The sequence below is a fragment of the Peromyscus maniculatus genome, chromosome X (genome assembly GCF_049852395.1).
Source record: "Peromyscus maniculatus bairdii isolate BWxNUB_F1_BW_parent chromosome X, HU_Pman_BW_mat_3.1, whole genome shotgun sequence".
NCBI classification, from domain to species: Eukaryota; Metazoa; Chordata; class Mammalia; order Rodentia; family Cricetidae; genus Peromyscus; species Peromyscus maniculatus.
Genome location: NC_134875.1, coordinates 126,695,326 through 126,710,450, shown reverse-complemented (window position 1 = coordinate 126,710,450; position 15,125 = coordinate 126,695,326).

Sequence of the window (15,125 nt, the reverse complement as noted above, 5' to 3'; positions counted from 1 at the left end):
GCTCTGATTGGTTGATAAATAAAGCAATTTGGCCTATTGCAAGGTAGCTTAGATGCAGGCGGAAAATCTAAACAGTGAGGAAGGAGAAAGACAGAACAGATGAGATGCTGCCAGCCCACTGCCATGAGAAGCAAGATGTAAAAGTACTGGTAAGCCACAAGCCACATGGCAAAATACAGATTCATAGAAATGGATTAATTTAAGATATAAGCACTAGCTGGCAAAAAGCCTGCCATGGCCATATTTTAAAAATAATATAAGCCTGTGTGTGTTTATTTGGGTCCGAGAGGCTGCAGGACCAGTGGATAAGAGAGATTTGTCCTGACTGCAGGCCAGGCAGGACACAGGAAAACTTTTAGCAACACAACTGAAGGAGATAAAGGACATAAACTTCTAAAGAAAGAGGTCAAAGTATCGTGTTTGCAGATGGCATGATAGTATACATAAGTGTACCCTAAAAGTTCCTCTGGGAAACTTCTACAGTTGATAAACACTTTCAGCAAAGTAGCTGGGTAACAAAATTAACCCACAAAAATCATAGCCCTCCTATATACAAATGGCAAATGTTCTCAGAAAGAAATCAGGGAAACAATATCTTTCACAATAGCCTCAAATAATATCAAGTATTCTGGGGCATCTGTAACTATGGAACTGAAATATTTGTATGATAAAAAAAAAACTCTTTTGACTATTGTACACCACTCTGAAATGAACACTAATATACAAGTATCCTGAACTGTTCAAGTCCCTGGCCAGTATATCACTCTTGTAATTTAGTCACAACAAATACATATTTGTTTATAGCAAGCATGTATTTGTCTACAGAAATGTTGGAAGAACACACAATACATGAACAAAAGTGGCCAAGAGATGGAAAGTTAAGATAATTCCTTTGGGCCAGGGAGATGACTCAGTGGCTAGATACCTGTTGTATAATCTGGATGACCAGAGTTTGGTGGAAGAAAAGGGCTGACTCCTAAAAGTCCTCTATTGATGAAATTATTAAGGCCACTCTACATAGTTAAAAGGGAGGTTTATTTTGTGGGGTAACTTACAAGTGAAGGGATAGGCTACAGGGTCTGGGAAAGGTGTGGTACAGTCCAGCGGTATTCTCTGGAGAACTCTGCTCAGTCTAGCTCCAGCATCCAGGGTCCAGGAACCAAGAGAGCCCGCATATCCGGATCCTCTCTCAGCCCTGCCTTGTAGGCGTGACCATTACCAAAGCTTCAATGAGGGTTGGAACTTCCAGGTCAAAGCTGGAATGGCTACCCACTACAGTCCTCCTCTGTAGCATGTAGCTAGAGTTTTCCTGCTTTGCTCACAGTCAGGACAAATCTCTGTCACCCGCCAGTCCCACAGCCACTCAGACCCAATGAAGTAAACACAGAGACTTATATTGCTTACAAACTGTATGGCCGTGACAGGCTTCTTGCTATCTGTTCTTATAGCTTAAATTAATCCATTTCCATAAGTCTATACCTTGCCACGTGGCTTGTGGCTTACCGGCGTCTTCACATGTTGCTTATCATGGTGGCGGCTGGCAGTGACTCCTTCCACATTCCTGTTCTTTCTTTTCTCCTCTCTGTTAGTCCCGCCTATACTTCCTGCCTAGCCACTGGCCAATCAGTGTTTTATTTATTGACCAATCAGAGCAATTTGACATACAGACCATCCCACAGCATTTCCCCTTTTCTTTTTTTTTAAAGGAAGGTTTTAACCTTAACGTAGTAAAATTACATATAATTTGGGAATTTGGGTGTAGCTTCTCTTACTACTTTTTGCTGGAGGGGGGTGCTGTGTCTTATGGGGACACAAAGAAAATTTTAGGATCATGGAGTAGTCTGTGAGACTGTATCGTCTGAGCAAGTTGCTTTGAAACGATGCTGGATGTTGGATCATCTGGGCCATGGTGTCATTGGAGACCTTTCAGGGGGTCTTGGTTGGTCAAACCTGATGTATCTTAATCTGGAACAAATCCATAGCCTCTGGCTTTCTGTGGAAACAAAAGCAGAGCCTCCTTTCCAAAGCAACATATCTTTACATCCAACACAGCAGTGGTATATGTGCATTTCACCCACAATAATAATTATAAATATAACCAAGTTTGTTGGAGTCCAGCTCCCACCTGTTGAAGGGTTCTTGGGGGGAGGAGAGAGGAAATGAGGAAGTATTAGATAGAAATATAGACAGAGACGACGAGAAAGACAGAGACACAAGATAGCTTTGAGAGGGCCCTGGGTCAATAAATACCTGGTTGCCTTGAGTTTTATTTTAATGGGCTTTTTGTACAATGCCAAGGGGAGAGGCCAAAGACCTCCCGCTTCAAGATCAAAGCACAATGTACAGCCAAGTGTAGACCCTTCAAAACACCTGGGAACCATGCCTCTGGCCAAATCATCCCATTATGCAGCCTTGCTGGGCAAAGTAAGCTCAAACTTTCTGACCTTGAGTAAAGCGTTACTAGGGAGCATTTGTGGGCTTCCACACAAATTGAAAAACTTCTTAAGTATACCTTTTCATGGTTTTAGTATTCGATATTGTTAAATGTATTGTGTGAGCTAAAATTTAATTTTCCACTCTTGAGTTTCCATCAAAGGATCTATTAATGAAGTTGAGAGCTGAGTATGGGGAAGGGTAGAGAAGCAAAGAAGACATGACTCTCAAGTTATCCACTGTGAGGTTAGTAAAGTATTTACAAGTTCAAAGTGTGGAAAGAATACTTTCAGAGCCAGGTGTGGTGGCACACACCTATAATCCTAGCACTCGGAAGGCTGGGGCAGAAAAATCTCAAGTCCCAGACTAACCTGGTCTATATAGCAAGATCCTCTCTCAAAACACTAGAAAAAAAGTTGCTTAATTAACTCATTGAACAATGTTTACTTTTTTCCTATATGTGAAAATGCCACATTTTATTGCTGATTTTTATCCCTAATAGTTCTGACAGTTCTTGTTCATCTAAATATTGCATAGCTGTGCCAATAATGTTATCTTGTTTTACAGGTTATAATCTCCATAGGAGCGGAATGGTGCTTGTAAAAGTCAGTATCCCAATGACATAAAGGAAAAATTTAAACAGAATTTTCTTAGTTCTGTCAAAAATAAATAATATTGCTGCGGAAATTGAACTTATACTGCCTCATACCTCCAAAAAAAAAAAAACTAGGGTTCTAATGCCCCATGATCTCAGAGAGAGGCAGGGAGGGAAGCAAGGAAGGGAAAGAAGGAGAAAGAGAAGCCACAGTCTCTTATTATGACCCCCACATCCCAGATTGTGAGGGGGGGCAATTCATTTTTCAAAGAAAGGCCCAGGAGTAAGACGAGGTTAGTAATAATGTCATCCAATTATGTAACAAAAGGAAAAAGAAAGCAGTCCCCATCTCAGATCAGTGAACATGCTCTTACTAAAGAGTACACAGAGAGAAAATTGTTCACATTAGTCAGATGGCAGAGTACAGGAAATAAACCCCATCAGATGCAAGCCCTTAAAGTCACATGCAAAATTTGCTGCAGCACCTGGCTTATCAGAGGGTATCCAAAGCTTGTTGGCTGGTCCATGGAAAAATCCTTCTGTGGCTTTCTCTTTTCTGGCTATTTTTTAAAATAACTCAGCACACTTCCTTAGGGGGACCGAAAAGCAAACACGTGGCCAGTGCAGCCAGCCCCGAGGGTGTCAGGAGACTGGAAGGCAGCCAACAGCCCCATTCCCTGATGCAAGCCTTCCTGCTCATAAGCAGATTTCAAAATAACATTTCTCACTCCAAAACATCTAGTGCAGGCTGACAGTTCTTGGATGGATGGAAATGGGCCGGTTCTTTGAGGGTACTTTAACAGCTCATCTTTTGAAAATGTTTTGAGTCCTACATTCAACAGAGAAGCATCCAGAACATCAAGCCCATTAACAACAAGACAGAACAAATAAATGCGAACAATCTCAATGGCTTTTTACTGTTCCTTCAACTTACCTTGTGATAACTTACCTTGTGCTAACTTACCAAGATCCCAGTGGATAACACATTAGTTCATCATTCCTCTGCTCCTCTCACTGTGCCTCTCAGCTGTGCTCTCCTGCTTTGGGCAAATGTTTGATTATGACTTTGGGTTACTGAGGAAAAAATTTAAAATATCCAACACTGCTGATTTTCAATTCAATTCCCAGCCACAGAGTTTCAGTTAAATATTTTGAATTAACTCTTAGAATTGCAAACAGGACCTCGACAGGAAGCTAAGGGGAGGCTCCAGAGGCAGCTCCCCAAAGGCTCTAGCATGGCTACCAGGTTTGGAACTATAGGGAAGGTTGCTCAGAGTTCAACCCTTCCCCAAACTGTCCTGTCTGTTAAGCTTGTCAGTTCCACTAGGAAAAGTAGACGATGCAGAGTTCACCGACTGATTGGTATAACCTAGGGTCTCTGTTTCACTTGGAAAATGGGATCCAAACACTGTACAAATGCGATGTGGCGAGCTGAGTTGGTGGGAAGAAAGAGGTGAGCAATGCAGACTTTATTCTCTCAGCTGGAAGGGTAGCTTCAAGAAAATGTCCACCTCTCAATTCCAGGAGGTACAATGAGTGGAGTCCATGTATATCCTGTTATGCTCAAGGAATTAAAAAAAAAATCACTGCAGGCATTAAAACGAATCCTAGTATCTAATTATCTTTTACTGGCACATAAGAGTATAGTTACCTTATTTTTTAAATCAGATATTCTGCTTTGATAGAAAAAGAAGGAACAGTAATAAAACAAATACTAGTTCTTTTTGCCAGGAAAATATTTCATATATTGATATACAAAGTGTCTATGATGGTTAATCTCAGTCAATTCAATGAGCTCCAGAATCACCTTGGAGATGAGCTTCTGGCTGTGCCTCTTGGGAATTATCTTGATTAGGTTAGTTAAAGTGTGGAGAAGCAATACTGTGGGTGGCACCATTCCCTGGGCTGGATCCCGGACTGAACAAAAAGGAGAAAAGGAAGTGAGTACAAGCATTCCTTGATCTCTGTTTGTTTACTGCAAATGCAATGTGATCAGCTAGCTTAAGCTCCTCTCCATAGTAATAGACCTGGAGCTGTGAGCCAGAATAAATGTGCAAGTTGCTTTGTCAAGGTATTTTATCATAGTAGCAAGAAAAGTAACAAAAACAGTATTTTTTTCCTCTTTTTTTCTTTTTCTTTGAGACAGGCTCTTAGTTAGGTCAGGTTATCCTCAAACTTACTACATAGTCAACAATGCCCTTGATCTTCTGACTTTCCCGACTCTGCCTTTAACTCCACCCCCCGATATTTGGAGTATGGGCATGTACCACCACAATTTGTTTTTATCTACTGGCTTTATATAGCCATTTACTGTTGGTTAGGGCTCTTCTGTGGAGTTTTTCACTGCTTTCCAAATTTCCTATAATGATTTTTTTTAACTTAAAAAAATTATAATGGCATAGTACATAACAGGATTGTTGCAAAAAAATAGTAGTCCCCCAAACCCACAAGTTGATTTCACTATAAGGGACAACTTGCAACACTTTTAATGAGTTATTTAGGTATCCACCACCACTAGACTTCCAAATATTCTTGATTTGTGGTTCCATGTCCTCTGACATGACTTTCCTTTATAGCAGAAGAGGTTAGATACTGTTGCCCATTAAGCAATGGTTCATATGTGTTCCTAATACACAGAAAAAATGATGATGCTGGTTAATCTTATTGGCTTGACTGGAGTGAGAGACACCTAGGAAATTAGGAAAGCACACCTCTGAGTACATCTGTGGGGATTCTTCCAGAGATTACTGAGGGCAAAAGACCCGATCTGAGTGTACATGGTGCCATCCAAGATGATAGGAGCCCAATGGAATAAAAACTGGAAAAGGGAGGAAGCCCCAGCAAGTGTTATAGTTCTATAAAGTTCTGTTGGTTCTGTTTCTCTAGAGAACCCTGACCAATTCAATGATATACTTTGTTTCACAGTTTGGGAGAAAAAAACAGTGACAGATTTTATAGTCACTGCTTTGAGAATATAAGCCACCCATCTGCATACAGTGTTCCTCAAAGACTAAGAATTTAAGAGAGATTTTGTATTGGACATCCATCCAGATCATTCCTGGCACTCAGTAACCCATTGCAGAATGATTAAACATAGTGACAGTTTGAGTTTGAAGTTTAAGTTCTTCATCTGTCAAGTGAAGGGATGGATCTGGGTACTCTGAGGTCTTGCTGTCACTTGTGATTGAGAAATAGAGAGAATGAACTCTGGAAGGCTTCCTTCTGCCAACCACATCTTCCTGTCTCTACATATCTTATAGCCACTTCATATTTGTCTGCCAGTGTCTTCCATTCCTCCAAAGAATCTTTCTGAGTCTCAACCAGGAGAAAGGACAACATGTCTGTCAATGGTGAGGTGGCTTCAGAAGGAAAATGAATGAAACAATTTTATTCATATGGTATTTTTGGTCAAATTTGAAATATGAAACTGTTGTTTTCATAGAGCTCTTATGTATTTTGTCTCTCTCTCTTTTGGGGTGGAACTCAGGGCCTCATACATCCTAGTCAAGTCTGGTGAATGATCTAACATTAATCTACACTCCCAATCTCCTTCCGTGCCCATGATCATGTTAATGAGCATTATTTGATTATTTGCTTCATGTACAGGGTTGGAAAGAGTGAGAGGGAGGATACAAACCTGATTCTTTCAGGAGTTAACTTCTTGGCAATATTTAAGGTACCTTCTTGGCTTGACAGTTGTTGATAATTGTATTAAAAGCAATTAGACACAGCAAAAAGAGAAGCTATAACTCAGCATTGTAGAGCACTTGCTAGCATGCACAAGATCCTATATTCCATTCCTGGTACCACAGCAAGGGTTAGACAGAAGAGAAGTTATTTGGCTCTGCATCCTGGTAATTCAAGAGCATGATGTTATAACCTGTTTGGCCTTTGGTCTTCTAGCTACATTACAACATGGCTATTACCATCATAGTGTGATCATGCACAAGTAGGAACCATCACATGCTCAGACTGGAAGTCAGAGAAATTCAGGAGCCAGGCTTGTTCTTTCTTTTGTCACTTTTTTTTTTTTACTAATTTAATCTTTAGAGGTTATAATTATAAAATTTCCCCTTTCCTTTCCTCCCTTCAAACCCTCCCACATACCCTCCTCTTCAAATTCATTGCCTCTTTTATGGTGATGTACCCTAATAAAATTTGCCTGAAGATCAGAGAACAGAACAAGCCACTAGATTAAACCTAGAGGCCAGGCAGTGGTGGCACACACCTTTAATCCTAGTACTCAGGAGGCAGAGATCCATCTGGATCTCTGTGAGTTCAAAGCCACCCTGGACTACATGAGATTGACTCAGTCTAGAAAAGAAAAGAAGCAGAGCCAGACACTAGTGGCACATGCCTTTAATCCCAGTACTTGGGAAGCACACATGCCTTTAATGGCTGGGTGGAGAAAGGTATATAAGACATGAGGAGATAGGAACTAGAAGCCTTTCAGCTGAGGCTTTTCAGGCTGAGTCGTCCTAGAGGTAAGAGGTGGCTTGTTCCTTTGTCTCTCTGATCTTTCAGCATTTACACCAATCTGGCTCCAGGTTTTTATTAAAAGACCATTTTAAGATTCACATAATGCTCTTTCTCTTTTATTGTTGTTGTTGTTGTGTGTATGTACTCCTAATTATATATAATTACAATGTGCTCAATCTGTACAATGTTACTTGTATCTATATGTTTTCAGGACTCACCATTAGGTATTGGATAAACAGTTGGTGTGCTCTTTGTGTACCCATAAAATCTCACCAACATTGGTGCCTAACCATGACCTGAACAAGAATGATATCAATAAACATGCTAATGTGGAAGAAGGAAATCTCACTGGGCCTCAATCCTAGACAAAGAACTACAGGCAACCGAGGAATGCTGAGAGTGGGAAAAATAGTATTTTGTTATAATTTTTACCAATATTTTATTGGTACACACATGTTTTACATATTTGTGGGATACTATGTGATGTTTATATATATATATAGTGTAGGCTTGCTCTCAACTTGCTTTCATAGGAACTAGAAAAGGTCCCATAAGAACTACACTAATCTCTTCTAAGAGTTTGTTCCTCCATCCTCCAATAATCCTATTACTTCCTACTTTGTCCCACTTCTTGAGTTCCAGGACCTCTCAACATTTCTACACTGAGGACCCAGTTTACAGTACATGAAGTTTGGGGGTCGGTGGTCAAATCACATCCAAACAACAGTTCAGAGAGATTGGTCCAAACTCCTCTCACTTCAGCCATGCTTCCCTTCAAGCTCTGAACTGTATGTCTTTGAATCCCCTTATCCTGTAATTTACCAATTCATCCCTGTTAACATTAAGTTAACAATGTCATTGGGTTCCACTAATATTATCTCACATTGTGTCCAAGCTATTGAGCACACTGGTTTAATTTACCGTTTTCAGTTACTGTTGCATTGTTTTGTTGAATATGTACTTCATGAAAGTGGGCAAATTACTCACAAGTGGTTTATTGAAACATAGTGATGAGAATAGTGACATGCAAGTTCCAATGTAAAATAATATACAATCAACAGGGTCCCAGTCTAATTTTTACTATGAGTCTATAAATATAAGTAGGAGCCAATCTATCTGTGAAGATACCTGAAAAGTCTCTAAAGCAGAAAAGCTTAAACTGGGAATAATATGACTGATATTTGAAAATCAGATTTTTATTAGACCTGTGATTTATTTAAAACTCTCCAGGGTATAGTCTGTTATATAATTTTATTAAATAAGAGAATGAAGGCACTGAGATTTCTGCTATCTAAAGCCAGAATGACCTCTCAGATATCTTTGGTGTGTTTACTGAAAATTATCATAAAATAATACCTTTGATTATGAAAATTATTATCTAAAATTAGAGAACAACCTAAGGAGTGCAACTTTAAACTGTCATTCTTTTGGCAAACACCATATCAGTCTTGTTCCTTCTGGAAGCTTGCGAAAAAACATTCAAAACTAATGATCAATATTGTGCTCAAAGGCAAACACAGTTAGCTACTGGTAAAAAAAATATCATGTGCTGGTTGATGTGTTATTCTCCAGTAAGGTAAAATTACCAAAGTAGCAAGCATGAATCAGCACTTAGCAAATATGCCCCACATATATGAAGAGGAAGGGCTGGGTGACACCCTTTTCTGATTATAACTGAGAAATCATGCTATCGGAGACACGTTTTATTCACTACTGGTTATTTTAGGAGCCATGATATAGCCTGGCCAAGAACGAAATTTTACATGGGACAGCATGTGGATTAGTCTTCAGCTACAACAGCCTTTCCTTATAGAGCAGATTCAGCTTGATGCCAATCCACACCCTATTCAAATCCCAGAAAAGAATCCTCAGGAAATGAACCCCTTGACTTTGATTGATGGTTGCAAGAAAAGTGAAAAGCTTTGCATATAATTAAATTGTGTGCTTTTCAGAGGCACATGTGAAGAAATGAGTAGCAGAGCAGTCTCCTCCGATCCATGGGGAGGCCCCAGCCCAAGTCTGAAACCACCAGTAACACTAAACCCTAAGAAATCTATGCTATCTTTTTTTTTCTTTTTACTACAAATCATACCTATAGTGAAGTTTAATTGATAAATTACAGATAGTAAGGGATTACCAACAATAATAGAGAATTATAACTGTAATCTGTAAGAAAGATATATGCATGTGGTCTTTTTCAAACCATATTGTATTCACACTTCTTGTTTTGTTTTGTTTTGTTTTCCAAGACAGGGTTTCTCTGTGTAGTTTTGGTGCCTGTCCTGGATCTCGCTCTGTAGAGCAGGCTGACCTCAAACTCACAGCAATCCACCTGCCCTCTGCCTCCTGAATGCTGGGATTAAAGGTGTGTGCCACCACTGTCTGTCATATTTACACTTCTTGTGATGCTTTGAGGCAATGAAATGGTGAGACCAGGTAAAGCACATGATGTAGGCATCATGAAGCATCGTCCAGAAGCTATTGAATTTCTGATTGTACATCGTAGGGATGATCATATGCTTTGGGTGATACTGATTGTTAAACTCTATTGAACTGCTCTGAAATTGAGGAGAGTAAAACTTAGGATAGGAGAGACTGCTGTATATAAAAAGATAGAAGTCTGCTTTCCCACACAGGAACAGGAAAAAGAAAAATTGCCTAGTGTTTGGAAAATGAGGAAGGAACAAATAAATTCTTTCACACATTGGCAATGTCAGTTGGGCTATTTGAATGATTTAAGATGGGTTGTTTTTGCTTTTTTAAAATAATTTAACTTTTTGAGGACTTCATACATGAGCCCTACATCGTCATCATTCCCACCCTTTCTTCACTGCCCAACTCCTTCCATGTCCATTCTCTCCAAAATTCTTAATTTCTTCTTTATTATTGTTATATGTATAGAACACATGTTTATGTATAACTTACAGAGTCCATTTAGCATTGTTCATATGTACATGTGTCCTGGGCTTACCCCTTGCTATTTGATAACCTACTGGAGGTTTGTCTCTGGAGAAGACTGATTCTTTCTCTCTCAGCAGTCAGTGATTGCCTGTAGCCTTCATCTAGTGGTGGGGCCTTGTGGTATATTCCCCCATCCCCATTGGCATGTCAGCTGATGTTGTCATTGTGCCGGTCTTACCTGGGCAACCATACTGCTGAGATTTCATGGGTGCCTCTTCCTGTCATATGTAGAAGACATAGCCTCTCAAAAGTGTTGTGGTCCTCTGGCTCTTATAATCTTTGCATACCTGTCTTCCTCAGTGTTGCCTAAGCCTTAAGTATCGAGATTGCATTGTGGGTGTAGCAGTTGAGATTGGGTACCCCACTGTTATTTGCTTTCTGCCTTCTTTACATAGTACATCCTCAGTCAAATAATCACATTTTGTTTGTTTGTTTGTTTGTTTGTTTGTATTTCAAGACAGGGTTTCTCTGTGTAGCTTTGGTGCCTGTCCTGGAACTTGCTCTGTAGACCAGGCTGACCTCGAAATCACAGAGATCCACCTGCCTCTGCCTCCCAAGTGCTGGGATTAAAGGTATGAGCCACCACCTGTGGTAGTATTGTGTTCCCCAAAATATTGTGCACACTAATAAACTTATCTGGGATCAGAGAACAGACAGCCACTAGATACAGAGGCTAGAAAATGGTGGCACTCACGCCTTTAATCCTAGCATTCCAGAGGTAGAAATCCCTCTGGATCTCTGTGAGTTCAAGGCTACATTGGAAACAGCCAGGCATGGTGACACATGCCTTTAATCCCAGGGAGTGGTAGTAGAAGGCAGAACGGTATATAAGGTATGAGGACCAGAAACTAGAAGCATTTGGCTGGTTAAGCTTTTAGGTTTTGAGCAGCACAGTTCAGCTGAGAACCATTCGGATATGAGGATACAGAGGCTTCCAGTCTGAGGAAACAAGATCAGATGAGAAGTTGGCCAGGTGAGGTTAGCTGTGGCTTGTTCTGTCTCTCTGACCTTCCAGCATTCACCCCAATAACTGGCCCCAGGTTCGTTCTTATTAATAAGACTCTTTAAGATTCATGCTACAACCACTACCTGGCCAAATAATCACATTCTTAAGATGACTCAATTTATCACTTGAGGGCCAGTCTGACTGCCACATGTGCAGTATGCCTGAGGAATTGTAAGCCAGAAAGCTTTCTAAAGTTTCCAGTCTTGGTAACACACTTATAAGCTAAGGTTTTTACATTTCCCAAGTACTCAATGCAAATTCTCTTTTTTTCCCAATTGTTAAGCAAAGAATATACTATTTCTTTATATCAAGGAATACATGAATGGCATGGCTTGGGGGCCAACAGGATTTACCAATCATAAATAAGTACTTGATTGATGTCACCACAATGTGGCAGGAACAACCTTAAATGAACAGCTGCCGTGAGGAGGGAGGAGTGTCTCTGTGAAACATCCTCTTGGACACACTCCAAATACCTGAGGACTTTAGCAGCACAAGTGAGGCAGACAATGTCAAGAGAAGGACTGGCCAGCAAACCCACTGACAGGAGAAATCGAAAGTTCTAATCCACTGAGTTTGAGAGTGGTTTGCTTTCCAGTTAATAAATAATCAAAACAGCAAATTAATGCCACAATGAGAAGAAACAGAACCACTTCAGAACTCACAAGCTTTGAATTCTGATGGATCTCACCTCAACTCAATTCATCAACTTACTATCTACATGGTTTGGGATGTATTTTTAAACTTTCCTGAGCCCCAGTTTTCTGCCATAGAAGGAAGATTATTGTGACTACTTCTTGTCATTATTATGTCAGTCAAAAGTTTGCCAGCTTACAAACAGTTGCTACGTGCTACTGGTGATAAACCTAAATAACCTAGCTTCATGTGCACTTAGCTGACTTAAAGTCATGCACTGGGAGGTCACACAGCCGTTCCCCATTAGCTTTGCTGTATCAAGCATCTCTGGCGGGTGGGTCATGGTGCTAACAGTTATGTAGGTTACTCTCCAGAGACTTAAAGCTTACTTTTACTAAAGACACAGACTCATCTCTTGGGCCTGCAGATGTCCATTATGGGCCTGGAACAAGATGACCAGGCTTTACATCTCTGTTTTCATGTCTCCTTCTTTTACCACCTTCTATTTTGGCTCTAATAGCCACCATGACTGGAACCATCACAATGTGAAAGAGGTGAAAGAGGTGGCATCTGAATTCCTGGAAAATGTCTCTCTGTTCCCAGAAAAGACAAACATCCCTTCACTTAATTAGCCTGGAGTTGAGTTTTCCTTTCCTGTTGCTCTATCTCTTGATTTATTGTCTTGATAAAGTAATGTAGTGGCTAGTTTTATGTCAACTTGATATAAGCAAGAGCCATTTGGGAAGAGGGAACCTCAATTGAGAAAATGCTCCTACCAGATTGGCCTATGGGAAAGCCTGTGGTACATTTTCAAAATTAGTGATTGATATGAGAGGGCCCAACACATGGCAGGTGGTGTTGCCCCTCGGCAGGTGGTCCCGGGGTATATAACAAAGCAGGCTGAGCAAGCCTTGAGGAGCAAGCCAGTAAATAGCATCCCTCCATGCCCTCTGCTTCAGTTTTTGCCTCCCAGTTCCTGCCTTGAGTTCCTGCCTTGACCTCTTTTAATGATGGACTACAAATGTAAGATGAAATAAACCCTTTCCTCCTCAAGTCACTTTTGTTATGGTGTTTTATCATAGCAATAGAAACTCTAAGACAGGTGGCATCAGAAGTGAACCTCATTTTAAACTGATTTTTTTTTCAGATTATGTGGATATGTGCACTGAGTACAGGTATCCACAGAGGCCAGATGCATTGGATTCCCCTGGAACTGGAAGTACAAGGAGTTGTGAGCTGCCTGACATGGGTTCTGGGAATTGAACTCTGGTCCACTGAAGGAGCAATATGTGCTGTTATTAGTTGAACCATATCTCAAGCCCCTAGAATTCAACTTTTATGTTCATTTTATAAGCATACTACTCAGCACATAGTAAGGATCTAAATCATATTTTTCTTTCTTTTTTCTGTTGTTTTGTTTTGAAACAGGGTTCCATATAGCCCAAGACACTTTACAGACTGAGCAGCCAGCCCCGAGTGTGTCAGGAGACTGGAAGGCTGCCAACAACTCCATTCCCTGATGCAAGCCTTCCCAAGACAATTTATGTGAGAACTAGTTCAAATTTGGATAGGTGAAAATTATTTCTCTTTTCTCTAAAAAGCATTAAACATACTAATAAAGAAAACTGGGCAACAATAGAATTTTAACTCAGAATTGATATTATATGCCATGCTATTTCACTTTTGCTACAAGTTATTTGTTGTTTTCAGTAAATGCAGATTGCATCATAATAGCAGAAGCAATAAACAAAATACAAAGATCCATTTTGTCACTGGGAGTTTTAAATGGTAAACAAATTAAAAGAATTTGTCTTCAGAGAAGGCAATAGTAACACAATTATTTACTTGGGTAAAGAATTGCATTTACATTAAAAGGAAAAATGAAACTAAAACACAAAAACAAAATTGATTCTACACTTTAGGCCAATATAACATGCACATGTAGATTTATCTATGCTTGGCCCACAAAACAGATGGGGGATTTGGGAGTCAAGAGGCTGGAAAGAATTGTAGAAAGTCATCCAAAATATGGTTGCTTTATGGCTTTGCCTACTGAAAGGTTGCTAGTGGAATAGTATAGCAATGAAGAACATAGAGAGTCCCTAAATCAAAGGGGTTAGAATCTAAAAGCACACATAAAAGATGTCTCACATTAATAAACTACATTAGGAAACTTAGACCTTGAATTGCTACAAGATCTCACTTCCTAAATAGTAGATCCACTCACAGATGCACTCCCTTTCTTTCATTCCTGTGATGTTTGATTATATTTGTACAGTATATGTTGATTTTCCAGTTTTCTTATGTTGGAGATGTTTTAAAGAAAAATATACAGCTCTTTATAGACTAAGTTTAATGTCTTTTGGTTTCTCACTGTAATTATGACAGTCTTAGAGAGACATCCACCCCCTCACCTACTCTCCTTACTTTGTACCTGCTCATCTCCTTGAGAATGCATGGGGCCTCTGATGTCTGTCTAATTAACAGACTATGGTTAAGGTGACAAGAGGTCACTGCTGTGATTATGTTTCATTATATAACTCATTTTGCTAGCAGATTTTTCTTGAGACTAGAATTGCACTCTCTCCTTTTGCTTGCTTTCAAAAAGCAAGTTGCTGTGACTCCTATAATCACCACTCAGAATTGAATGCTGCCAACCAGCACAGAAAGGTAGAAGAAAATGAGTCTCTGGTTAAAAGCCTTGTGAACCTCGTAATTGCCGCTTGTGGGACCCTCGGCAGAACATCTAGGTAAGCAATGCCCAGATTTCCAGCCCACAGAATTGAAGGACAATAAATGTGTGCTGATTTGTTGGACAGCAATAGAAAACTAGTGCTGATTTTTGTGCCTGGAAGTGGGTACAGTTGTCATAGGTACCTGTGAACACTGTGAAAATAGCATTGGAATTAGGTAGTACGGTTGGAAGAATTTTAAGGTTCATGGCAGAGAATGCCTCAATCAGCTTGAACGGATTGTTAGGAATCTGGACTTTGAAGAAACTAACTTATAACAGCT